General features: G+C 42.4%; 1 protein-coding gene across 11 annotated transcripts in view; it reads right to left on the reverse strand.

Moving 5' to 3' along the window:
- Positions 1 to 26,402, reverse strand: part of PTPRK (protein tyrosine phosphatase receptor type K) — a 581,803-nt gene that overhangs the window by 43,899 nt on the left and 511,502 nt on the right. The window lies entirely within an intron of this gene.

A 26,402-nucleotide genomic window follows, 5' to 3' on the forward strand; every position in this document is an offset into this window, starting at 1 on the left:
GCATTTATCCTCAAAACATGCCTGTGAAGTAATGATGGGGAACTGAGAGATTAAATGCTTGTCCAAGGTCGCTCAGGAAATCTGTGGTGGAACAGAAAACAGTGGACTCCTGAGTCCCTTATCTATGTTTTCCTTCCTCTTGCTTACGGCGAGCAGACATCCCAAGACCAGGTTAGCATAGTGCCCCCTCCCTCATCATTTCATCATCCTGGACCCATATCCTCTGCAGATTGGCATGGCAGGAGATCTGTAACACTGAGTCACTAGTGGGCTTTATATACTCACATCTGAAGAAGAGCTCTGTATAAGCTCAAAAGCTTGTCTCTTTCACCAACAGAAGTTGGTCCAATAAAAGGTATTACCTCACCCACCTTGTTTCTCTAATATACATATTTACATACCCAAACAAGATTAAACTATATGGCTGGATAGACAGAAGAATACATTTATTGTCCACTGCTTATACTATTATTGCTTGCACTGTTTAGCATCTAGAGGCTCCATTTAGTGATCAAGGTGCTAAGAGTTCACCATATATAACAAGGATCAACAGTATCAGTGCCAAATAGCTTACAGTCTTGGCATACAGTTTTGATCAGACACAACAAGAGGACAAAGCAAATGGGGAAATGGATGGGATGTGTGAGAGGGTGTACAAACCTCACACTGGTTAAAAAAAGGGTTCAGGAGCAGCTCTGGGCCCAGATGCCCCTGCTGCGCATGCTCTCAGAGAGGCGGAGCTCAAAAGGGAGCAGCTCAGCTCAGTCAGGGCAGATGGACCAGGGGAGCAGTTGTATGTTGCAGGCTCCTGACAAGAAGCCGCTGAGGCCCCATGTGGCTAGGCCCAGGCCTCACCGCCAAGCCGCTCCAGACCTTTCAATCACAGGGGTAAATGACAACAAGAGGTGACTGCGAGAGGAAGACATACTGGAGCACAGACAGAGAGGACTTCAGGAGGGACCCAGAGGCGAACCAGTGACACCAACAGAGGACCAGAAGCCAGGGTAGAAAGTGGCCCAGTGAGCAGGCGTAGGGGCAGCTGTTGCCCTAGTCCGCACATTCTGAACTACTATTTACTGGGCCCAGGGTTTGAACCTGGTAGAGCAGGGAGGGTCCGGGTTCCCTTACCCCAGTGACTCCCACTGTTGGGCAATGTGGCCAGTGACTCCCGCCGCTGGGCGACATAACCCAGAGTAATAATACCACCAGGAGGCTGCTGCCAGAATCAGACCTGAAACCCCTCCGCTCCCGACACGGTGACAGTATACTTATAAAATAATCATTTTTAGCATAAATAGCACAGCACACTAGCTGCCTAGCCATTGTTGAGTGTTTTGTGGGCACCATAAGAAGGATGAGTTTTACGGATGGACTTGAAAGAGGATAATGTAGTGTTTGAATGGAATTTAGACAGAGGTTGACATGGGAGAAAGCACAAAGGTGACTGAGGGAAAACTGGATCAATGGGCATTGGCATTTGGCAGAATAGACGGAGTGATGTATTAGATAATGTATTTGAGTCAGGAGACAAAGGAGGGTTAAGCTCTGTATGGTGTTAAATGTAAAGAGAAGTGTCTTGTTATTGATGTAATGGAGAAGGGAGAAGCAGTGGAGAGATGTGAAGTGGGGGGAGAGGATGTATTCAGAGCAATGAGCTAAGGAGATTAATAACAGCTTTTTTAAAATCAATTGGAGTGGGATAAGATGGCTGGTGTCATGCATAGGTAGGAAGTTTTAGTAGTCAAGATGCAAAATGACGAGGGCCCGGACAAAAGTTTTAACTGGGTGGACTGAGAGGAAAGGCCTTCTTGTGTAGGAAGAAGCAGAAAAGTTTAGATATGGCATAAATGTGAACATCAAAAGAGGGCTGAATCAAAGATGACAGGTAGAATATCAGCCTGACTCACTGTGGGGGATGGTGGTGTTTTCATGGTGACTTAGAAAGGAGGCAGAGGAGAGTGACTGGAAGGAAAGAATAAGAGCTCAGTTATATTAACCTCTATTATAGTAATCCTTATGACAAGTTTGCTACTTAAGTTTCATTAAAAGGTATCTCCTCCTCAGCCATGCAATTATCTCATTTTCAAAAGCCACCGTACGAACTCAGCAAATAAACGTTTCTCAAGCAATCTGCAGAAAAGATTGCCTCAGGAGTTTACTATTTTCCTGGCTTAGGTGACAGTGTTTTATTGGCTATATTCCATGAGAAATATCAGAGCTCAGGTCCTTGTAACTGTTCAAAATGGGGCACTCCGTACAAGCCTTTAGAACAACTGCCAAGGCCTAGACAGGTATCTGTTGCATGTTCATTTACTTTGTTTTTAAATTAAAGAGTCTGAACTAACGGTCAATAATGCTCATTCTATACTTCAATAATGCTAGGAAATAAGGCTACTGTCTAATGGGACTATATACTAGATACTAGCCTTTCTTAAAAAAAGAGTAGAAAAATTACTTTGAAAAGTCACAGATCAAGCACATATGTAGGCTGAATCCTTTCTATCCAAAATGCTTAAAATCTATAGGTGCAAAACTGGCTCACTGAAGTCAATGCCAAAACTCCCACTGGCTTCTCTAGGGCCAGGATTTTACCCAATATTATTCCAGCAATAAATAATATATGCATTCTTTGGTGAAAATTATATAACACTGTGGGCTAATTCAGAGGGGTTATATTTTTATATTACAAGGTGTAAATGTTTAAATAAAATCACTGCATATAACAGATAATTAAATTTTAGGAAAAAGAATAGAAAACTGCAGATGTTTAATATTCTTTGAGTTCAGTTTCCATATTTATTTTATTCCACCGCCTGTCAATTTTTTCAGCTTTTACTGGTCTAAATGTATATATCCAGACAAATAACAACAAATAATATACAAAAAAAGGAAATGCAGGTACACATCTTAACAATGATGTGCATCCAATTGTCCAATTACTCATTTAATGTGTGCATGTGTGTGGGTGCAATCTGTCATTATAATTACTGTAACTGCTCGTACAAGTTTTCCATGTATTGGAATGTATACAGAATGGTGACAATTGGGTCTCACAAAACACACTGGGCCAGCTCCTAGAGTCTGAATGAAGAATTGCATGTATTGCAGATCTGTGTGTGTGCAAAGGTGGCATAAAGATCACCATTGCACTTCAGCAATCCTGGAGTTCAGGGTCAATCCCCTGGTGTAAATTAGAGCACCTGCTGGCTGCTAATGCTGCAAGCTGTAACTGATAATCAACACAGTTTGTGGTGGCTTGTTCGAACCATCTATATACCCCTGTAAGATTCCCCCTTGCATTGGGGTGGTTCCCTCTTGGGTTGGATCTGGTGGCTCTGGGGTCAAATTCTGCTCATGGTGCGGCACAAAGCAGCCTCAACCACATCTGAGGTATAGGGCAATAATATTCACTTTTATTAGCGATCAGTAAATGGAAAACTAACCTTGTTGAGTGCTAGAGTGAGGGTGACCGTATTTCCCTGTTCTGAATATGGGACACCTGGTAAAATTACTCGTATTCAAGTGAGTTCAATGGCAATCAATCAGAACTATGCAGTACAAATGTTCAAAATTAACATCGAGTTCACTGTTAAAAAGAAATACTGCAGAGTTGATTCTCTGCATTTACCTTCTTATCTTTAAGGCTTTAGGGTTCACATGGGGAGGGATGACACAAACACATTCCTGTACACCTCTTTCACACGGGGTGGGTGACCGACTGACCCTCCCCTCCCTGGCTGGCACTTTCCACCCTCCGTGCCTGGCTGGGCCCCTGGGACAGACTCGCCTCTCCTGGCACCGTGTCTTCCCGAGACAACACGTGGAGTGGGAGCGGAGAGGCAAATAGGATCACATGCCCCCCTTCCCCAGATTTCTGTAGCTGTCCACACCAGAATGCGGCCAGCAGCAGCCTTTTGGCACTGTGCTGGAGGGAACAGATGGGAGCTACTTCCAACCACGGGACAGGGGGAAGAGATGACCTGGCTCATATCTTAGCAGAGCTCATCTCTTCTCTCCCCTCCCAGGTGGCTGGAAGCAGCTCGTCTCTTCCTGCCTGCACATTGTTGAAAGGCAACTAATACCTCCAGGCTGCTGCTGGCCACCGACAGAACCTGGCCGCCTCCTGTCCCCTGGCTACAGCACAGGCAGGAAGGGATTATGCCCTAAGGATGCATTGTGAACCAGGGCCCAGGGAACCTGACTGCAGGGGCGTCAGTGAACCTGGCCAGAGAGGTGGCTCAGCAGGGGAGGGCGAGTGAAGAGGGTGCTAAGCCCCTGTCCAGGGGATTGCTGTGGAGTCTGCAGAGTCGGGGCACAAACAGGCTGGAAATCACTTCCTCCACTCCCCTCCGCCACTCCAGAGCTTAGCTGAGAGGCGAAAAGGCTTCCCTGTGCCAGCGCTCTCTGGGGCTTTGGCACATGCAGGGCTCGGCTCTTCCTGGCCACCGCCCTGGGCCGGTGGGTCTTGGGCTTTCCCAGGGCACCGGCCCAGACGGGCAGTGGGGGAAGGAAAAAGCCTGCCGGCTGGGCTGTTACTGAGCTGAGCGCTCTGACCAGGGGCTGGTTCTTTGCACAGTGCTGGGAGTGGGATGTGCCCCGCCAGGGGGCATATGGAGGAGCAACGGGGCTGGAGGGAGGTGTGAGGGGGCAAAGCAGGGAGAGGACAGTGAGAGGGGGAGCATGTAAAGGGCCAATGTGTGGGCAGCAGAGGTGACATGTAACCGGCCACTGCCTAGCACCTGTCCGCACTTACCAGCCACCGCAGCTTGCAGCACACAGCCAGTGCTGGCCGGAAACAGGATGAGGGGCTGGCCAAGAGCCAGCACGCAGTGAAGGCTGTGCTATGGACCAGCAGGAGAAGCAGCCGGCCCAGTGTGCTGCATCCTCACCCCGCAATCAGTCTTACACACCCACACCCATCATTGGCTACTGGACCCCCCCCACTCACTGCTGGTGGGCGGGTGGCTAGCGAGCAGGGATCCAGCTAGCAACAGGACCCACCAGTACTGATGGGGGGATACAGAAAATACAGGACAATTTGTCCATTTTTAAGAAAAAGTTGGAACAGCTGCAGGAGGGTTTAAATATGGGACTGTTCTTTTAAAAATGGGACGTCTGGTCACCCTTGCTAGAGTGCTATTTATTTTTCACTAATCCATAAAAGATAAATACAGCTCAAAATATTTTTCCAATTTGAGGGGTTTCTTTCCAGCACTAATGTGTCCCCCTTGGTTAAACCAATATGTTCACATAGGAGACCTTTTTCTTCCCATGATTTACAACTACTCTTCATATCTGTTTACAATCTTCTCTATCAATTTTTTACCTTACACCTTTTTCCCATTTCTTCATTAGAGGGGATTTCTTGTTTTAATGCCAGTAAAAATATAAAACCTTCTTTGGTGCTCATTTGCACTGACACATTGTTATTAATATAAGGTATTCCCATTGCTTTCAATTGGGTTATTTGCTTGGAAGAAATATTACTCCCATAAGAAATTGAAGGATGGAGACTGTTCCCCCCCACTCCCATTATTTCTGATCCACAAGGAGGGGACTGCATTTTTTTTTAAGATGAGTTATCACACACAGAAGAGTCACTAGTGAGAATGAGGGATAAACTAGATCCAACACACTTACTGGATTTCTCCCATTAGTTTTCTATATGGTACCAACAATAACAGCAGTTACATTTCACAGTTCCATCTACAGTTGATGCATACTCAAACTTTCTTGCAACACCTCTATCAATAATTTTTTTCTGTGTGTTATCAGTTATCATCACCTCTGTAATGCTGATTTTTCTCTATGTCTTGTAGCAACCAAAGGGTGAAATGCTATTCAGCTTACTCTTGCAAACAGTCCCATGAACTTCAATGATGAGCAGGACTGTATTTGACTAAGAGTGTTGCAACTGTCTAAAGCCTAGCCTTACACTACTGCTCAGGTTGATGTAAGTTACATTGCTCAAGGGTGTCAAAAAATCACCTCCCTGAGCGATGTAGCTTACACTGACTGACCACGGAGTCTACACCACACTGTTGGCAAGAGATTCTCTCCTGCCAACTTAGCTTCCACCTCTCCAGGAGGTGAAATACTGAAGTCGACAGAAAAGCGCTCACCCATCGACTTATTGCGTCTTCACCAGACTCCGCTAAATTGACACCGCTGCATGGATCCCAGTACTGATTTAGCCTATAGTGAAGACAAGCCCTAAATAATGGTGAGCTCCTGACTGGCTGGTGAAGGTGGCAAGTTTTCCTTCTACAGACAATAGCAGAGGAAGGACACTTTTCCTCACATTTCTGATAAATGTAGTCACTTTGAACTTTTTTTAAAAACTAATTTTTATTACATACTCAACAAATTCACCTCAAAATTCAACACCTATTTACATAATGGAACTGTACGTTGGATACTATAATAATTCAATTATATCACCGTGGATGAGATTCAGTTATAGCACATCTCTTATCTGTATTCTCCTTCCTTCTGGAGCTCAGTATTTACATGTAACCTTGCACAATCGTCAGAAAATGTGTAAGACTACGCATGAAATCTACTCACCTACCCTTACTAAGAAGATGTTGATAGGAAAAATAATAATGATATTCTACTCTGTCAAACAAAGTTATTCCAGGAGCAAAGGCAAGGAGGATTTGCAAGGCGGTTTATACGATACTATTAGTGAACAGACATCCTTCTAAAAGCCAGTTTTAAATCCATAGATTTTGTATAAGATTGTATATATAACCTCTTAACCTGGTGTTTTACTCTCTAACACTCATGGCATTTTATGCTAGGTTTTCCTCCTCTGTAGTATGGGATATACTGTGCCTTGTGTTTGACTGAAGCTGCTGTTTATGTTATGTCTTGTTTACATGTTAATTTTTTATTTGTATTACTTTGTGAGTATTCACCATGTTATGCAGTAATAGCATAACGATGTAGTATGAGTAGGTCCAGATGTATTTGATCAAGAAAAACTGTTTTACACTATGATTTTATGCTTGCATTGTAAAACTATTAATTAAAACTAAAATTTGACTGAATAGATTCAACAGCCAATGTTGGGCAACATCACAAAGAACTGGTATCCCATGCAACTCAGGTAATGAGTCAATCTATCATGGGCAGGGGGCGGAGGGGTTCTGTGAGAAATACAAGTGAGTTTTTCTTATAAGCAGTTAATTTTCAGAGTGACTTGCTCTATGTTTTAATAGTCTGACCAGAAAGACCATTCTGCTTTCTATCAATTTGAGTTTTATTCTCTGGTTACTGACTTTCCAGAGCCATGTTAACGATATAATTAAGGAGATTTTAAAAAGCTTTAAAAATTCATTACTAAAGAAAGATTCCTTTTACCTGATTACTGTAAAAAGTTTCATATGAAACTGTCTGTTGAGAACACCTGAGCCAAGTTGTACTGTGATTGAAGGAGTCCAGTTGCATGATACGTATCAGTAGACTGCTGTATGCACATATACTGTGTGCAAGACTCCTGTAAGACTTTCCTAGGTGAATGAAAAATTCTTAGATTATTTGCCTTTTTGGAAGGTGAGAGGTTTTTGTTCACTTAATCAACATGGGCTTAATAACCTTCCCTATGGAAATAGCAATGAGAGTATGAAATGGGAAAGGAAAAGCATGACAATGTTCTCACCAAATTCCCCTTTCTGAAAATGAGGTTTGTGTCAGACGCAGTGGGTGTGCCCTGCAGATGTTAGGGATCCATTCACTAGAGCACAGGTGCCTAAACTGTGGCTCTCAAGGCTCTAAATCATGGGCCTTATGGGTAAACCATATTAAGAAGAAACTTTGTATTTGATAATGAACTGAAAATGTGATCCCTGAGCTGTGCCATGAGATTTTTAAACTGATGTGTCTGAATAGTTCCCATTACTATGGGGAGGGCCCAGGATCTGTGGGAGCCCAGAGGAGCAGATTTCAATTGGTTCTGCCTGAGCTTAGGGGAATGTCTAGCAAAGAAACTTTCGCTCAGTGGAGCCACCGAGGGTAGCCCAGGAAAGGAGAACGACAAGAAGCTGAGAAACTACAGTTATAGCTCCTTGGTTCTCTATCACAGCCCAGGTTAGAGCATCTTGTATGATGCCCTAAATTGTGCCAACCGGTTTTGGTCTCCAAGGGACCATATGCTAGCTGGGGATGGCTAAAGTGCAGCAAGTTGTGACCACTCACACCCCTTTTTCAAGGACGATAGGGAAGGCGAAGTGGAAGCTGGCAGTGCTAGCTCTATACTTGTGGAACTCCCCATCAAGGACTCTCCCCCTTGACCTTTTTGAAACAGCATGTTCAGCCCTCATGCCAAAAAGGTTGGACTATAGCTGAAGGGCCATCACTGTAGAGATAGCCTATATACAATGTTTCCTGGGTCCCCTGGAGAACACTGCAGGGGCTTCTTCGGACAGCAGCTGCTGACCGGTCTCTCTTTAAATGATGGCTGTACTAAAATGTTAATACAGCATCTGGCCAAGTTACTACTAGCTTCCGTGGGTGGTGTGTGTGTATGAGATGCACACAGAGCACCCCTTCTTTCCCAAACCCTGGCCCCCACATCACATGTGGATCTCCAGATAAGGGTGGTGCAATGGATATGGCTAACTACCATTTCCATGAAAAAAGAGCAACTTCTGTATACACAGAGAATGCGGAGAAACAGCTTGGCCCTCCTTACTGTGTTTTTTTCTAAATGATGTGCATGCCCCAAGCAATGTTTGTGCTTGATGCATTATTATATATTTAAAACTAATGCAAGCAAGCTCGCATACCATACTAAGTGGGAGTGAGAGAGCTACCTAGAAATTCCCATATATTGTACTCAAATTGACCTGTTCGTTACTGGTAGCATTAGGTCACTGCAAATGAAGGTGGAGCTTGTTCTGATTGCTCATTTATAAATTAGCGCCCCTATAGCCCATTTCCACATCTCCAGAACATTGAAATCTCCTCTTCTTCCAAAGGGCATAGGAGCAGTGAATTAAGCGTCCCTTTCTGTTCGGGACTAAACTCAGAGGTTAAATGGGAATTACTCTTGCAATGCGCCAAAAGAGTGGCAATTTACATTCATATTGACAACTTCGAAAACAGGAATTTCAGCGAATTACTGATCAGTTATTTGAAGAGTGAGCCTTAAAGTACTGAGAAATACCAAGAGGTAAAGTGCTCAGATCCTGACGGCTGTGCAGATTAAACAACAGTAGAGTAGGAACCAGATTGTGGAGACAAGTTCCAGCACTGTCTATGCACTTGTGTTCATGAATAGGTATTAAATGAATAGATTGGCACCTTTAACTGCATCCTTCTACAGTCTGCAACCAAAAACTCCTACATGTGCGTGAACTCTGTAGGCATTTTTAGGGTCTGTCATGATGCTGAATGACAAGACTCGGAACGAGCATAAAGGGGATTCTTAATGTTGGTGTTGGGCACACAGATTCTGATTCTGAAGATCACAGATTACGGAAGATAGTTTGTGCAGCTACACTGTTACCAGACAGCATTTGCCTAGGATTTGGCCTGGGTTAAGCAGTAACAAAATGGATGGCTGACTACATTATAGCACATATAGCATAGATAAGTAATGCTAAAAGCCTGGCCTGAACACAAACAACAAGGAAATGAAGAGTTATGGCAGAAAATGAATGCGGACACTGGCAAACTTTTTTCAGCTAGGGGATGGTACAGGGGGGTATAAGTTAGAAGGATTCTGTCAGCTTCCAGTTCAGCCTCTACAGTGTTTTTGAATAAAACAGCTAAATGTGGAGTTAGGTTTCTGCAATTCTATCTCACAAAGCATACTGTATAGGAAGGCGTAAGCACACAAATATAACCTTTTGGTATGTCACCAGGCAAGAGCAGCATGCTGTGAAAAGGCTTGGAGACATTCTGGATACTAACATGTCCCCAGGCACTGCCAGATTTGCACTTTGCTTTGGAATTCTCATGTCTAGTAGGGTTTCAACGAGCAACATTTTACACTGCAGTAGGGCTTATCCAGTGGAGGTGCGTCCTATGGATCTACATTGCCAACCCCCAAGCAAGCAAAACTCGTGAGTCAGGCCCCCAAAGATAATGAGATTAAAAATATATTACCCTTGGGGTTCTTTTTATTTGCACTTTGTTCATTGAGCATTTAGAATACACTTGGGTCACGTTTTCAATCTTTTCTCCCCAACCACAAGAGCAAGAGACTTATTTATTTAAAAAAAGAAAGTGGAAATTCACATATTCACAAGACTTAGAAGCTGAGGTATTAAGAAAATCACCAAATATCATGAGACTCATGATAAAAATAGTGAGAGCTGGATAGGAACGCTAGATATTTGTTTCATAATCATAGAATATCAGGGTTGGAAGGGACCTCAGGAGGTTATCTAGTCCAACCCCTAGCTCAAAGCAGGACCAATCCCCAACTAACTCAATGTCAAGGCTCTTCTTGTTTAAGAACTCCACGTGGAACTCTCATAGAAATCAAGGGAAATTCTGCATGCAAAGTGTGTGCAGAATCAGGCTCATTACAGCTTTTGTGGCTTTAAAATCATACACTCAGATAACAGGCTCTTGCGTGCCATTATGTGGAGCTCATTCATTAGTACAGACCCGAAGAGTGATACAAATCCCACTTTTATAGATGGGCACTACAGCAGTGAAATTCAGATTCTGCTTCTGAAAGCAGGGTTTGATAATAGTAAAAAAAAAAAAAAGTTATATTAAGATGAGCACTGACAGTGTAAATGAACAGCTCTCAGAAAGGAATAATTAAAGATCTACTGTGTAAATACATAATTATGCACTTTTGTGCATCCATATTATTATCTCCAAAGTCTAACTGTGGACTCTCCTGCAATGGTTTCATTCTGGGCTTCTTAAAAAGCAAGTTGTTAGACATAATTGTCTTTTGAAGCCATTATGAGCTATCAGGTCTCAAGCTTCTATGACTCATCAGTTTGCACATCAGTGACCCTGCAGACTGTTACAGTCAGCTAGGTCATTGCTAATGTTGCCCTTAGATAGTAGGGCCACCAGCTCAAATTATTATGACATTTCTGATGGAAAAAAAATGTACAATGGGTGCAGTAAATCCTTCTGAAATAAAGCCATGCTTTTAACTTTTCAGAAAAGAAATCTGGGCAATTAGGGCACATTATGAAATAATCACCTGTCAGACTGTGATTTGAAAAACAAAGCTGTTTAACTAAAGGAATAGCAATCTTAAAAATTCACTTGTAAATAAAAAGGGAATGTTAACAATTACAATTCAGCCACAATTTTTTTAAAAAATAATATCGTGTAAAATTTTTTCTCCCAGGCATTAGAAATGCCTTATACATCACTTATTAGCCCCCAAATTAACACTGACAGCTGGTATTCAAACTCCTGAAAATAGGTGATGACACATACTTTATTACAAAAGCAACACTTTGTACATGGCATACACAACAGAAACTGTTTAAGTGTCATTCCACCTCCGTGGAAAATGATGTATTATACCATACAAGATGTTTAATTGTTTTACCACAGAAATACATTTTAATCATCTCTGTTGTTCATATAGAGGCACACACAGTACACAGAAAATAAAATTACAATTATTAATATAATTGCCTATAAAAATTACAAGCAAGACTTTACTGGCAGCAAGGAATACCTTGAACTCCGTGTTCCAAAGTTGTTATAGAGCTATGTAATTTCACTGAAGGAAGCAAAGGCAGCTAACCTCTCCTCTGCCATACAGACTTCAAAGTTACAACCCAAAGAATTTTTTTGCAGTGCAAATTGCTTTGTAAATCCAGACTGCCCCCTTACAACCCCAGAACACAACAACAAACATGATGAGGAATTACTTTATATCAAACAAAAGATTACCCGCATCTGGGATGAACGCAGGAGACACAAAAAACAAGCCAAGAGGAGGAGGAGAAATATAATGCCTCCCTTTCCAAGAATTTAGAGTATTCAAAGTAGTTGTCATGGAACCACTGACAGTAATCAGAGCCACTACATGAAACTCTGACTCCTGACCTTCCTAGATGGTTTAAGAGTAGAAAGTACCTAGGACATCACCCTATTGAGGGAGATTTCAGAGTAGCAGCCGTGTTAGTCTGTATTCGCAAAAAGAAAAGGAGTACTTGTGGCACCTTAGAGACTAACCAATTTATTTGAGCATAAGCTTTCAAAAGCTTATGCTCAAATAAATTGGTTAGTTTCTAAGGTGCCACAAGTACTCCTTTTCTTATAGAGGGAGATTGTCAGCAACTCACCCTTTGAAGAGGGGAATCCTAAAATACGTAATTACCAGATGAATCCTAAAGGAAACATTGCTTAGTGCTAGAGGCCATGCAACTTACCATAAACAAACATAAGAACATAAAAACTGCCATACTGGGTCAGACCAATGGTCATCTAGTCCAGTATACTGTCTCCAACAGTGGCCAGTACAGAAGCTTCAGAGGGAGTGAACAGAACAAAACAAATCCAACTAGGGGCGGAGCTCTTCGTGACCTGCTGCTCACAAACCGGGAAGAATTAGTAGGGGAAGCAAAAGTGGATGGGAACCTGGGAGGCAGTGACCATGAGATGGTCGACTTCAAGATCCTGACACAAGGAAGAAAGGAAAGCAGCAGAATACGGACCCTGGACTTCAGAAAAGCAGACTTTGACTCCCTCAGGGAACTGATGGGCAAGATCCCCTGGGAGAATAACATGAGGGGGAAAGGAGTCCAGGAGAGCTGGCTGTATTTTAAAGAATCCTTATTGAGGTTACAGGGTCAAACCATCCCGATGCGTAGAAAGAATAGTAAATATGGCAGGCGACCAGCTTGGCTTAACAGTGAAATCCTTGCTGATCTTAAACACAAAAAAGAGGCTTACAAGAAGTGGAAGATTGGACAAATGACCAGGGATGAGTATATAAATATTGCTCGGGCATGTAGGAATGAAATCAGGAAGGTTAAATCACACCTGGAGTTGCAGCTAGCGAGGGATGTTAAGAGTAACAAGAACGGTTTCTTCAGGTATGTTGGCAATAAGAAGAAAGCCAAGGAAAGTGTGGGCCCCTTACTAAATGAGGGAGGCAACCTAGTGACAGAGGATGTGGAAAAAGCTAATGTACTCAATGCTTTTTTTGCCTCTGTCTTCACGAACGAGGTCAGCTCCCAGACTGCTGCACTGGGCAGCACAGCATGGGGAGGACGTGGCCAGCCCTCTGTGAAGGAAGAAGTGATTCGGGACTATTTAGAAAAACTGGACGTGCACAAGTCCATGGGGCCGGATGCATTGTATCTGAGAGTGCTAAAGGAATTGGCGGATGTGATTGCAGAGCCATTGGCCATTATCTTTGAAAACTCATGGCGATCGGGGGAAGTCCCGGAAGACTGGAAAAAGGCTAATATAGTGCCAATCTTTAAAAAAGGGAAGAAGGATGATCCTGGGAACTACAGGCCCTTCAGCCTCACTTCAGTCCCTGGAAAAATTACGGAGCATGTCCTCAAGGAATCAATTCTGAAGCACTTAGACGAGAGGAAAGTGATCAGGAACAGTCAGCATGAATTCACTAAGGGAAAGTCATGCCTGACTAATCTAATTGCCTTCTATGATGAGATAACTGGTTCTGTGGATGAGGGGAAAGCAGTGGACGTGTTATTCCTCGACTTTAGCAAAGCTTTTGACACGGTCTCCCCACAGTATTCTTGTCAGCAAGTTAAAGAAGTATGGGCTGGATGGATGCACTACAAGGTGGGTAGAAAGTTGGCTAGATTGTCGGGCTCAAAGGGTAGTGATCAATAGCTCCATGTCTAGTTGGCAGCCAGTATCTGGCGGAGTGCCCCAAAGGTCGGTCCTGGGGCCGGTTTTGTTCAATATCTTCATAAATGATCTGGAGGATGGTGTGGATTGCACCCTCAGCAAGTTTGCAGATGACACTAAACTGGGAGGAGTGGTAGATACGCTGGAGGGTAGGGGTAGGATACAGAGGGACCTAGACAAATTGGAGGACTGGGCCAAAAGAAATCTGATGAGTTTCAACAAGGACAAGTGCAGAGTCCTGCACTTAGGACGGAAGAATCCAATGCACCGCTACAGACTAGGGACCGAATGGCTAGGCAGCAGTTCTGCAGAGAAGGACCTAGGGGTGACAGTGGACGAGAAGCTGGATATGAGTCAACAGTGTGCCCTTATTGCCAAGAAGGCCAATGGCTTTCTGGGCTGTATAAGTAGGGGCATTGCCAGCAGATCGAGGGACGTGATCGTTCCCCTCTATTCGACATTGGTGAGGCCTCATCTGGAGTACTGTGTCCAGTTTTGGGCCCCACACTACAAGAAGGATGTGGAAAAATTGGAAAGAGTCCAGCGGAGGGCAACAAAAATGATTAGGGGACTGGAACACATGACTTATGAGGAGAGGCTGAGGGAACTGGGGATGTTTAGTCTACGGAAGAGAAGAATGAGGGGGGATTTGATAGCTGCTTTTAACTACCTGAAAGGTGGATCCAAAGAGGATGGATCTAGACTATTCTCAGTGATAGCAGATGACAGGACAAGGAGTAATGGTCTCAAGTTGCAGTGGGGGAGGTTTAGGTTGGATATTAGGAAAAACTTTTTCACTAGCAGGGTGGTGAAACACTAGAATGTGTTACCTAGGGAGCTGGTGGAATCCCCTTCCTTAGAAGTTTTTAAGGTCAGGCTTGACAAAGCCCTGGCTGGGATGATTTAGTTGGGGATTTAGTTTAGTTGCTCTGGGCAGGGGGTTGGACTAGATGGTCTCCAGAGGTCCCTTCCAACTCTGTTATTCTATGATTCTATGAAATGTGGAGAGATCCACCCCTGTCTTCCACTCAAGGCTTCTATCAGTCAGAGGTTTAGGGTCACCCAGGGTTACATCCCTGACCATCTTGGCTGATAGCCACTGATGGACCCTATCCTCCATGAACTTATCTTATTCTTTTTTGAACCCACTTATACTTTTGACCATCACAACATTCCACAGCACTGAGTTCCTCAGGTTAATTGTACATTGTGAGAAAAAGTATTTTCTCTTGCTTGTATTAAACATGTTGCCTATGAATTTCATCAGGTGACCCTGGTTTTTGTATTGTGGGAAAGGGTAAGTAACACTTTTCTATTATATTTTTCTACACCATTCATGATTTTATAGACCTCTATCATATCCCCCCATAATCATCTCTTTTCTAAGTTGAACAGTCCCAGTCTTTTTAGTCTTTCCTTGTATGGAAGCTGTTCCATACTCTTGATCATCTTTGCTGCCCTTCTCTGAATCTTTTCCATTTCCAATATAAACTTTTTGAGATGAGGTCAACAGAACTGAACACAGTATTCAAGATGTGGCTGCACCATGGATTTATATAGTGGCACTATGGTATTCTCTGTCTTTTCTATCCTTTTCCTAATAGTTCCTAACATTCTGTTTGCCATTCTGACCGCTGCTGTGCATTGAGCTGATGTTTTCAGAGTACTATTCATGATAACTCTAAGATCTCTTTCTTGAGTGGCAACAGCTAATTTAGAACCCTTCTTTATATATGTGTAGTTGAGATTATTTTTTCCAATGTGCATTTCTTTTAATTTATCAACACTGAATTTTATCTGCCATTTTGTTGCCCAGTAACCCAGTTTTGTGAGATCCCCCCTGTAACTTTTCACAGTCAGCTTTAGACTTAACTATCTTAAATAATTTTATCACCTGAAAACTTTGCCACTTCACTGTTCATTCCTTTTCCAGATCATTAATGAATATGCTGAACAGCACAGGTTCCAGTACAGGTCCTTGGGAGATGCCACTGTTTATTTTTGTCCATTGTGAAAAACGACCATTTATTCCTACCCTTTGTTTCCTATCTTTTAACCAGTTATTGATCCAAGACACAACTTTCCCTGTTATCCCATAACAAGTTAGTTTCCTTAAGAGCCTTTGGTATCAGACCTTGTCAAAGGTTTTCTGAAAATACAAGCACGCTATATCCATTGGATCACCTTTGTCCACATGCTTGATGACACCCTCAGAGAATTCTAGTAGATTGGTGAGGCATGATTTCCCTTTACAAAAGCTGTGTTGACTTTTCCCCAACAAATAACGTTCATCTATGTGTCTGATTTTTGCTAGCTGCTTGTTTAGGAGGTTAGGCACTGTGTGGCAATTACAGGTCCATGAGCCTAACTTCAGCATGGGGCAAATTAGTAGAAACTATAACAAAGAACAGAATTATCAGTCTTCAAAACCAGCTGTCAGTATCCTGGATTTTTCCTAGTCCAGCTACAAGACAGGATATAGTACTGACAAAGCATTTGTTGCTCTATGTTGCCAATTCATGGGATTTTATCATGTGTCTTGTGATATTTGGTGTTTTTCTGAAAGGCTCAACTCAAGGGTTCATATGATTACATGAGAATCTTGGCTTTCACTGAAAACCTCATACATTTCTAGCCCTGATGGCTGTAGAGAAAAGCTTGACAACAGCAAACCTATAGGCTCAAAACCCCAGAGATCCAAAGAATCCACAATTTAATGTTTTTAAACATCTCATGATTTCGGGGGCCTGTCTTAATTTTTTTTTAATGTTTTTAGTTGACTGTGCTCTAATGAATGACCTCAGCTCATCTTTTGTCCTGACAAGGCAAGTACATCCTTCAGAATTTCTCTGCAAGATTTGGTACTGCTGAGGCCCATGCTCTTCTTCTGTCTCCAACAAATTGCAGGGGTTAATGGAAACACTCTAAAGTAGCTCAGGTCTTCTCCCTCAGAGACAACTCAAAACTCTGCTATCAGTATCTATTCCTCCACCTACAACCGTAAGCATTTTTGTAGCGTCCTTCAAGGCCCTGTCCTCTCCCACTGCTGGTGAAACAACGTAGGCTGTGACTTGACCACAGGTGGAAAATGACACTCAGCTGTACATCTCCTTTATATCAAACTCAAACAGCCTAGCCAAAGAAACACCTGGAATAAGAGCAGCTGGCTAGAGGTGAATCTAGGCAAGTCTGAGGAGGTATTGGTAGGAGGAGGAAACAGCTCTGAAGAACTTTATTCCTCTGTGACATCCTCTGCTCTTGAGAGTATCTGCTGTCAGATTGTTAAATTGGGCCACAATCTTGGGGTCTTTTTGCATTCCTTAGTGCTATTAGATGCCAAATTAAAAAAAACCCAACCTACTTCCATCTGTGACTGGCTGGAAGATTGAGTAGTATCTAATCAGACACAAATCTGGTCATGGTGACCTTCATGCTTGTTTATTGCCATTTATATATAGGAATGAAACCACATGCCCTGAAAAAAACCTCCAGCTCGTGCAAAACACAATAGCCTGTTTGCTTAGCAACAAAGGTTGCCATGAAACACCACTTCAGTCCTCCCTTCTGCACCGATTCCCTATTGATTAGAGTCCGGTTCAAAATCTCTGTCTTGATATTCAAAACATTCCACAGCAGCTGAGAGATTGCCTCTCTCCATGCTCACGACCACGACTGATAGTTAGGTTTCATTGAAACAATGAAACTGCCAACCAACAGGAGAAGGCAGAACTCAGGTGCTGGACCTAAGCTATTGCAAGAAATAAGAATGTCCATGGACCCAGCCACTTTCTGAACCAACTGCAACACTCATCCTCTGACTTTACTTTCTCTTATGTTTCTTCTCACACACACACTCTTTCCCCAAGACAGGGGTTTCTCAACCTTTTTCTTTCTGAGCCCTCCCTCCCCCCCCACAACATGCTGTACAAACTCCACGGCCCACCTGTGCCACAAGAACTGGTTTCCTGCATCTAAAAGCCTGGGCCAGTGTTAGGGGGTAGCAAGCAGGGCAATCGCCTGGGGCCCCCATGCCACAGGGCCCCCCATGAAGCTAAGTTGCTCAGGATTTGGCTTCAGCCCCAGGTGGCAGGGTTCAGGGCCCCAGGCTTCAGCCCCCAGGTGGTGGGGCTTTGGCTTTATGGCCTGGGCCCCAGAGAGTCTAACGCTGGCCCTGCTTGGAGGACCCCCTGAAATCTGCTCGCAGCCCATCAGGTGGCCCTGGACCCCTGATTGAGAACCACTGTCCCAAGGGATATCCTAAAACCTAAATCCTAAGAACTAATTGAGCTATTTCATCTACAGACTGATGAAAGAAAAAGGTTGAGTGACTTATTTCAATTACTTGGAGAGTCCTCAAATACTACAGTGATGGAGATCAGATTAGATAGAGAGTCTGAGGGTTTGTCTACACTTAAAATGCCGCAGTTGCAACACTGCATTACCGACCTACATCGGGAGGAGTTCTCCCGTCGCTGTAGGTAATCCACCCTCCCAAGAGGTGATGACTATGTTGACAGAAGAATTCTTCCTTCAACCTAGCACCATCTACACTGGGGGTTAGATTGGCTTAACTATGCTGCTCAGAGGTGTGGATTTTTCATATGCCTGAAAGATGTAGTTAAGCTGACAATTTTCTTTTGTAAACCAGGCCGCGGTAACTATAATTAGGTAGAACTTTAAGATATTGTTGTTAATAGAAGGTAAAGATGAATTAGTATTTACTGCACACAGGCTTGTTATAACACAAGACAATCAGGATTGTACTGTGAGTAAGCTTGTATTGTGCAGAATGCAGAAGTAACAGATATGAATTTGCAAGTGGATCTGTGGTCCCTTTGGCTGCATGTGCTCACAGTAGTGGAGCATTTAGTTGTTTTGTCTGGAGGATGAAATTAGCTGCTTTGTTCTGGAAAGGGCTGTGAGCTGCTACTTTCTCAACCAGCCTCCCAGAGGGGAAAAACAACTACATCAAAAGAGGCAATTATATATTTAACAAAAGCTTCAAACCCATAGGGCAGCCAAAAGAAATGAAGCTAACTACAATATGCGAATATTGTATTATGATGTGTGTTAGGTCCCTGGCAAAACAGATTATTCAAATGGCTTTTACGCTTTTAAATCTGGGCTTAGGGTTTCCACCAGTTGTGATCTGATTAAAACATGATTGATTTGGAGGAGAAAAGTCACTGCATTGGAGGAATGCCAAGTGCCCTCACTGATCAGGTGCTAAAAAATATTTATATTGTAGTGAACCAAGAAACTGATCTCTGCAAAAAAAGAAACATACATTTTTAAGAGAGTTAAAATTGAGAACAAATGTACTCAATTCTTCAGGGACACAGATCTCAAGAAAACATGCAGAGCCCTAGCTCAGTTGCCCACCATTTATCATGTAATTTACTTTTGAAAACACACAGGGACAATCCACAGTGTGTGGCTTCATTATGAGCAGTCATCACTGACATGCTCAGTGAAAAGAGCCAGATATGACTTCTCCGCTCCTCTTTAAAGTGAAAGGATTACATGCAGAAAACCTGATGGTGTGACTTTAATTAATGAAGCAATATCACTGGCTTCAGCTTAGTCAATCAACAGAGGATATCTTATCTACCATACATAACACAATTAACCAGATTCATTTTTCTTAAAAGATATGGAGAAAATTTTCAAACTTGGAACCTAAAGTTAGTCTCCTACATCTTTATTTAGCAACCAAAATATGTTTTGAGATATTCATCTTTTCAGATGTGATGTTCTGAGCACTCGTAGCACCTCTGAAAATCAGGTGCCAAATTTTAGGCGTCTAAAACTGAAAAAATTGCCCCCATTAACATCTAAGGAAACCTCAATGTATTAAATATGCCAGGCAGATATATCTGTTAATTACGAGTAAGAAATATGATTCTCTCTTTTCGTCTGACCACTAAATATTGAAGAGCCATAGTTCTTAAACGAAAATTTGGGGTAATCCACTGCAACGACAACTACTACTCTTGTTGCAACAGAATGTTGTCAAAAATACGGGATTAGAATTTCATTGCCTCTACAAAGGATTTTATGAATCTGCATGCATACATCAATGTTTAAGAAAACGAAGGACAAATGAATATGAATAACAGAAGTCTTTACCTAGCACCAACTCACCATATATTAATTTGAAAGGTGGAATGACTGGGAAAAGAAGTCAGTTAGCTATGTTAAATAACTGTAGGGCAGATTCAATAAAAATGCTATCTGGTTCCTGCAGAACAGATAAAAACGTATAAGGCAGATTTCAAATAAATTACTTCAAAATTAGAAAAACATGCAAATACAAACAATCTTCTTGGATGTAAGAAACGACTAATAATTTACCAATAGAACGATGGCTAGAATGCAGGGGAAAAACAAGAAACAAAAATGTAAATCTTGACCTTTCATGCTAAGGTTGCTTACGAGACTACTTAGCTTTTACAGTACAATGAATATAATATGTAAAGGATAAGGTATCAAATTTCACTGTCCTTATTAATTCACCAAGCATTTAAGAAACAATCGTTCTATTATCTCAGACCTCTTCTGTAGACAGAACAAATGTTTAATTAAAAAAAAAAGGTAATGTGGAGGCACAGGTGGTGGACAGAGGTTGACCTATACAAGCCTTTCATTTTTGGAAACCTAGGTACAAATTTTACCTTGAGTCTCAAGTAAAAGTAAGTTTGGAGTTATGTGGTGCCAAAATTATTTCAAAAGGTTTCCCCAAAGTATTTCATCTCAATCATTCCCATGCAACATTCCGTTTAAAATAATTTCACCTATCACCATAATATATAAAATGCCCTATTCAAACTCCATCAATCTCACTGCCTCAAAGTGTGTTAGTCTGCAGAAGAACAAAATAGAAAAAAGGAAAATAGCAAGGAAAATCAAGAAAACAAAGTGTCTGAAAGAGAGAGAGGTAGAAAGAACAGTATTAGAGAAAAAGAGAGATGTTAGACTAAAGGGAACATTTCAGGGGGAACAGAAGAAAATGTGAAGTAGAGGAAAGGAAAGAACAAAAAAAACCCCAACATCCTGACATAATAAATATTTCATTAAAAACATAATATATTGAAAATCAATAATATAATCATAGGTTCATTGTAAATGTCAGTTTGGGCAGATACCGTTTTGACAAATGTCATCATAAGAGATTAATGTTTTGGAAAGTTATGAACATGCAAAACAGTGAGCTACAATGGAAACTGTTTTGCAACCCTATCTCAGCTTGACCCCTATCAGAACCATCTGTTCACCCTTTATAGTCAGTTTGGTTTTCTAAAACCATAAGAACCTAATGAGGCAAGTACTCTTTGATTAATGCAAAGTTATATACACTGCAGTATTTGTTATATCTGGACCTATCAGAGAAGGAGACAGAGGGAGCTGATAGAAAACAGCTGTCTGCTGTGGAGACTTTTACTGTTCTGGCAGCAAAATTGAAACCAATTGCACTGAGGAGGGGAGACAGGACATCACATTCCTCCTCTCTACTTTAAAAATCTTCCCAAATATATATACACATCATCATTTACATGTTTAACATAAACCACTATATAACCGAACTAAAAGTTGTGAGTCGACTGCAGGAGACTCTCAACTTGCAAGGGATTATTCTGCGCTGGAATAACAACTCACTAAGTAAACAATTTATATGTACAGGAGCACAACTGGCTTTTGCACTTTCTTGGGATAATGTAGTGATGGTGGTACGGCAGTGACCTGGACAAGAAGAACAGTTGGCTGTAAGAAATCAACGGGATCTGGTACCAAAGTTTCTTCCACCAAGTCATAAACTTTAGGAGTTGTAACAGGAGCAGGTCTGATCAGAGGAACAAAAAGTCCTGTTGGAACAACCCTGGACTCCGGTACTTGTTGAGGCTGCAAATGGACAAATATGTTGTTTCCATAAAATGCCATCAAATAGTTTTACCACAAATGAAACAGGTCCCATGCATTTTACAAATTCTCCAAATACCCATTTAATTCCACAACTGCAGCTGTGAATCCACACTAAGGGTACGTGTCCACAGCAACTAGACACCGGTGGCTGGCCCATATTAGCTGACTCGGGTTGTGGGACTGTTTCATTGCTGTGTAGACTTTCAGGCTCAGGCTGGAGCCCAGGCTCTGAGACCCTCCCCCCCTGCAGGGTCCCTGAGCCTGGGTTCCAGCCCAAGCCCAAAAGTCTATGCAGCAATGAAACAGCCCCACAGCCAGAGCCCCACGAACCTGAGTCAGCTGCAACGGGCCAGCTGCAGATTTTTCTTTGCTGTGTAGACATACCCTAAGTTTCCTACTTGAAAAGAACAATGATGAGTCTCACATCATCCATCAATTTGCATTGCTTGGGATCAGGCTACATGGGAGGCAACATCAGGTCGTGCCAGGTACCAACAGTTACACAAAGATTGCTTCAAGAAAAAGAGTTGCAGGTGTCTCCTGGGGAGTAGCATGTGGTGCATGCCTGTAGACGAGCAAGAAATTGTCCAATTTCTGCTGATGACTCAAACTAGACTCATTAGCTCTTAAGGCATACTTAAGTGTTTGTACAAAGCCTTCCGCTAGTCCAGTTGTAGCATGATGGTGTTAGGATAAAGATATTCAGGCCTGTCTGCAAAGGCCTGTACTTTTAAGAATTTAGGTGTATTCTTATCACTTGGCTAGTTCTAGAGGTATAAAAGAAAGAATCAAAATCACTGTTTGCTGGTGTAAGGGCCTTCTCTTACTCTGACAGTCTGACGCCCTGTTCTTAGGCTAAGGCCTTTGGCTAAGCAGCAGAGGCAGCCATGAGCTAGGAAGCGAACAGTCACATCCTCACATTCCAAACTAGTCACATTGAAATAAGCTATTGGGCTGCTTATTGGGCTGCTATTGGGCTGTTAGGCACTATCAGGACAGAATTTTATTCCTATCACCTCCAGAGAAAGGGAAGTGCCTAGAAAATGTAAAAGGAAACTTAGTTTGATAGCATCCTGTCTGGCAAGAACTCACTTATCAATAGCTGGGATGTGAAATCCTCACTTCTGTATTGTTTTGTCATTATAGTTCCCACTTTGCTATTGTTTGTCTGTATAATCTCTGTCTGGTTCTGTGATTGTTCCTGTCTGCTGTATAATTAATTTTGCTGGGTGTAAACTAATTAAGGTGGTGGGATATAATTGGTTACATAATCATGTTACAATATGTTAGGATTGGTTAGTTAAATTTCAGGAAAATGATTGGTTAAGGTATAGCTAAGCAGAACTCAAGATTTACTATATAATCTGTAGTCAATGAGGGAGGAAGTGAGTGGGTGTGAGGATGGGTGGGGGAGGGAGATGGGAACAGGGAATGGGGGTAAGAAAATTGGAATCATGTTTTGCTAAAGGGGAAATGGGAACAGGGAATGGGAGTAAGGAAGTTGGAATCATGTTTGGCTAAGGGTAGGAATGGGAACAGGGACACAAGTGTAAGGCTCTGTGGTGTCAGAGCTGGGAAGGAGGATACTAAGGAAGGAAACTGGAATCATGCTTGCTGGAAGTTCACCCCAATAAACATCGAATTGTTTGCACCTTTGGACTTCAGGTATTGTTGCTCTCTGTTCATGCGAGAAGGACCAGGGAAGTAAGTGGGTGAAGGAATAAGCCCCCCAACAGATGGTAAGGAATCAAACTCCATTTGAAGCTAGGAACCTCTGAAATCTTCAGAACAGAATTGAGGTCATTTGTCATTCACCAACTGTCACGGTAAACCAAAATGGATAAACAAGGTACAAAGATGTCCAATGGTCTTGGTAGCTGAAGTAGAAATAATTCTTAAAACTTCTGGCCATTTCAAACGGGCATCGACTACGACCAAAAACACATAACTTTCTAATGGTCCGGCAAAGTCCCTGTGAATGTGTGCCCAAAGAGCCACATCCAAAGATGTAGGCAAGCTGGGCCAGGATCATGCTGAATTTGCTCACACTGCAGTACAGCATTTGCCTTCCTCTCAATGTCTTTGCTGATCCCTGGCCACCAGACATGACTTCATCTGTACAATGCCAAAATGACCTTTGTGAAGAGCTTCTAAAATCTGAGATTGAAGTGATTTTGGAACGATCACACACATTGTCCACCAGATTCAATCATGAGTCACAGATAATTCATGCTGATGTGACACCAACTGTGTAAATTGGGGATTCTTATGATCCAACACTGTACCATGTACCACCATTCTTTTCACAAGAGAAAGTACATCATCCATAATCGTTTCCTTCTTGATATCTGTGATAGTAATGGGTAGCCTATCAATCAAATTGAGATAGAACATCTCGTCCAAAGTTTCTTTGGGTTGATGAGAGCTTGTGTTATCCAGGGTCTTCTGAACCCAAAGCTATGGTAACTAATCTTTGTTTTCCAGGTGGTGTTAGAAATAAATCAGTGGGGGACACAGCATCTCCATCTGATCATTGGTACACACAAGAGTGCTTTCACTTAAAAATCCTTGGGTTTTTTGCATCTAAAGCACACATCAAAAATAGCAATAGTCTAGTGCATCCCTGATCTAGTTACTATCTCAAAGTCTGAGATAGTGTCGAGTGGTCAGTAGCAGGTTTCCAGTGGCCAGTCTTCTTTTAACTGCTGGGGAGTTGGGTGTCCGTCTCCTAGCTCGTAGAAATCCTCTCAAACTTCTTCCTCAAGCTTCTCCAAAGTGCACACACTAACTAATCTCCTTTATACTCAAAACAAAGCACATACTCATAACTCATAGTAACTCCTAATAAGCTAACAATTTACCTTGCAACAACTCATAACTCCTACTTATCAGCAAAGCAACTCCCAGCGAGAAACTTACAAACACAGACAACTATGCCCCAGGTCAGCCATCCACACTCCCTTCCATTCTCATGAATCTGCCACTTTATCTATTCTTATTTGCAACACCATGCAGCTGTTTTGTCCACCTAACCAAAGGCCGAATTATTACCGACTATGTGATGTCCTTGCTTCCGGTTTAGGGTGGCTGAGTACACAAAATGTCTGCAGTTATGTCAAATCCAGTTCTCTCGTAACACTTGGGCCTGGCAGGTGTGACTGCCCATCAGCATTCCCCTGCTGAGTCCCTTTATAGAACTGAATTATTAGAATGAGCTGAAAGTAGCAATGCCCATCATTTTGGTTTTGGTCCAAAAATTAAGAACAGGCAAGGTAAAATGTCTATCGTACAGATAGGTATGGAACTTCTGAATTCTGAAGATAATGCTGAGAGCTTCTCGCTCTATTTGTGCACAGTTCTCAGATGTACTGAGTGTTCATGAAGCAAAGGCAATTGGTTTCTCCACGCCCTCAGGAAAAATGTGAGAAAGAATTGCATCCACTCCATTTGGGGAAACAACGCAAGCTAATTGCAGTGGTAGTGAGACATCAAAGTATGTAAGAACTTTGGCTGATGTAAACAGTTTCTTTGCTACCTTAAATGCACGCAAACACTCATTAGTCCATTTCCATTTTTCCTTTGCTTGTAACAGGCCATGTAAAGGTACCAATACTGCTGCCAGATTAGGCAGAAATTTACCATAGTATTTAAACAGTGCTGAGAATGAACATCACTGTGACATGTTCTTGAGCGGGGGGGGGGTACTTGATGAACTACCTTCTTTTGCTCCGGCGATTTCCTTAAGCCTGTGTCACCAATTTGAGGTATTCAGATGAAGATTTGAAAAACTCACATTTGTTTCAACATACTCTCAGTCCATGATCTTCCAAACATTGCAAGACAGCATCCAAATTTTGAGGATGATCCTCTGATCCTTTCCTGTAACAAGGATGTCATCTAAATCAGAATCTCATCCATGGCTTCCTGGAACAGGGAAGTTGCCGAAAGGCAAATGGTTATAACAAAATTAGTCCTTTTGTATATTGACCATGAGATATTTGCAAGATGATGGATCAGTCTCCATTTGTAGGTATGCATTGAGAAAATCCAATTTGCTGAAACACTGTCCTCCACTAAGAGTAGCAAACAAATGTTCAGTAAGCCCTGGTCTACACTAGGACTTTAGGTCGAATTTAGCAGCGTTAAATCGAGGTAAACCTGCACCTGTCCACACAATGAAGCCCTTTATTTCGACTTAAAGGGCTCTTAAAATCGATTTCCTTACTCCACCCCTGACAAGTGGATTAGCGCTTAAATCGACCTTGCCAGCTCAAATTTGGGGTACTGTGGACACAATTCGATGGTATTGGCCTCCGGGAGCTATCCTAGAGTGCTCCATTGTGACCGCTCTGGACAGCACTCTCAACTCAGATGCACTGGCCAGGTAGACAGGAAAAGAACCGCGAACTTTTAAATCTCATTTCCTGATTGGCCAGCGTGGCAAGCTGCAGGTGACCATGCAGAGCTCATCAGCAGAGGTGACCATGATGGAGTCCCAGAATCGCAAAAGAGCTCCAGCATGGACCGAACGGGAGGTACGGGATCTGATCGCTGTTTGGGGAGAGGAATCCGTGCTATCAGAACTCTGTTCCAGTTTTTGAAATGCCAAAACATTTGTCAAAATCTCCCAGGGCATGAAGGACAGAGGCCATAACAGG

This window comes from Lepidochelys olivacea (genome assembly GCF_965140295.1).
Source record: "Lepidochelys olivacea isolate rLepOli2 genome assembly, chromosome: 3".
NCBI classification, from domain to species: Eukaryota; Metazoa; Chordata; order Testudines; family Cheloniidae; genus Lepidochelys; species Lepidochelys olivacea.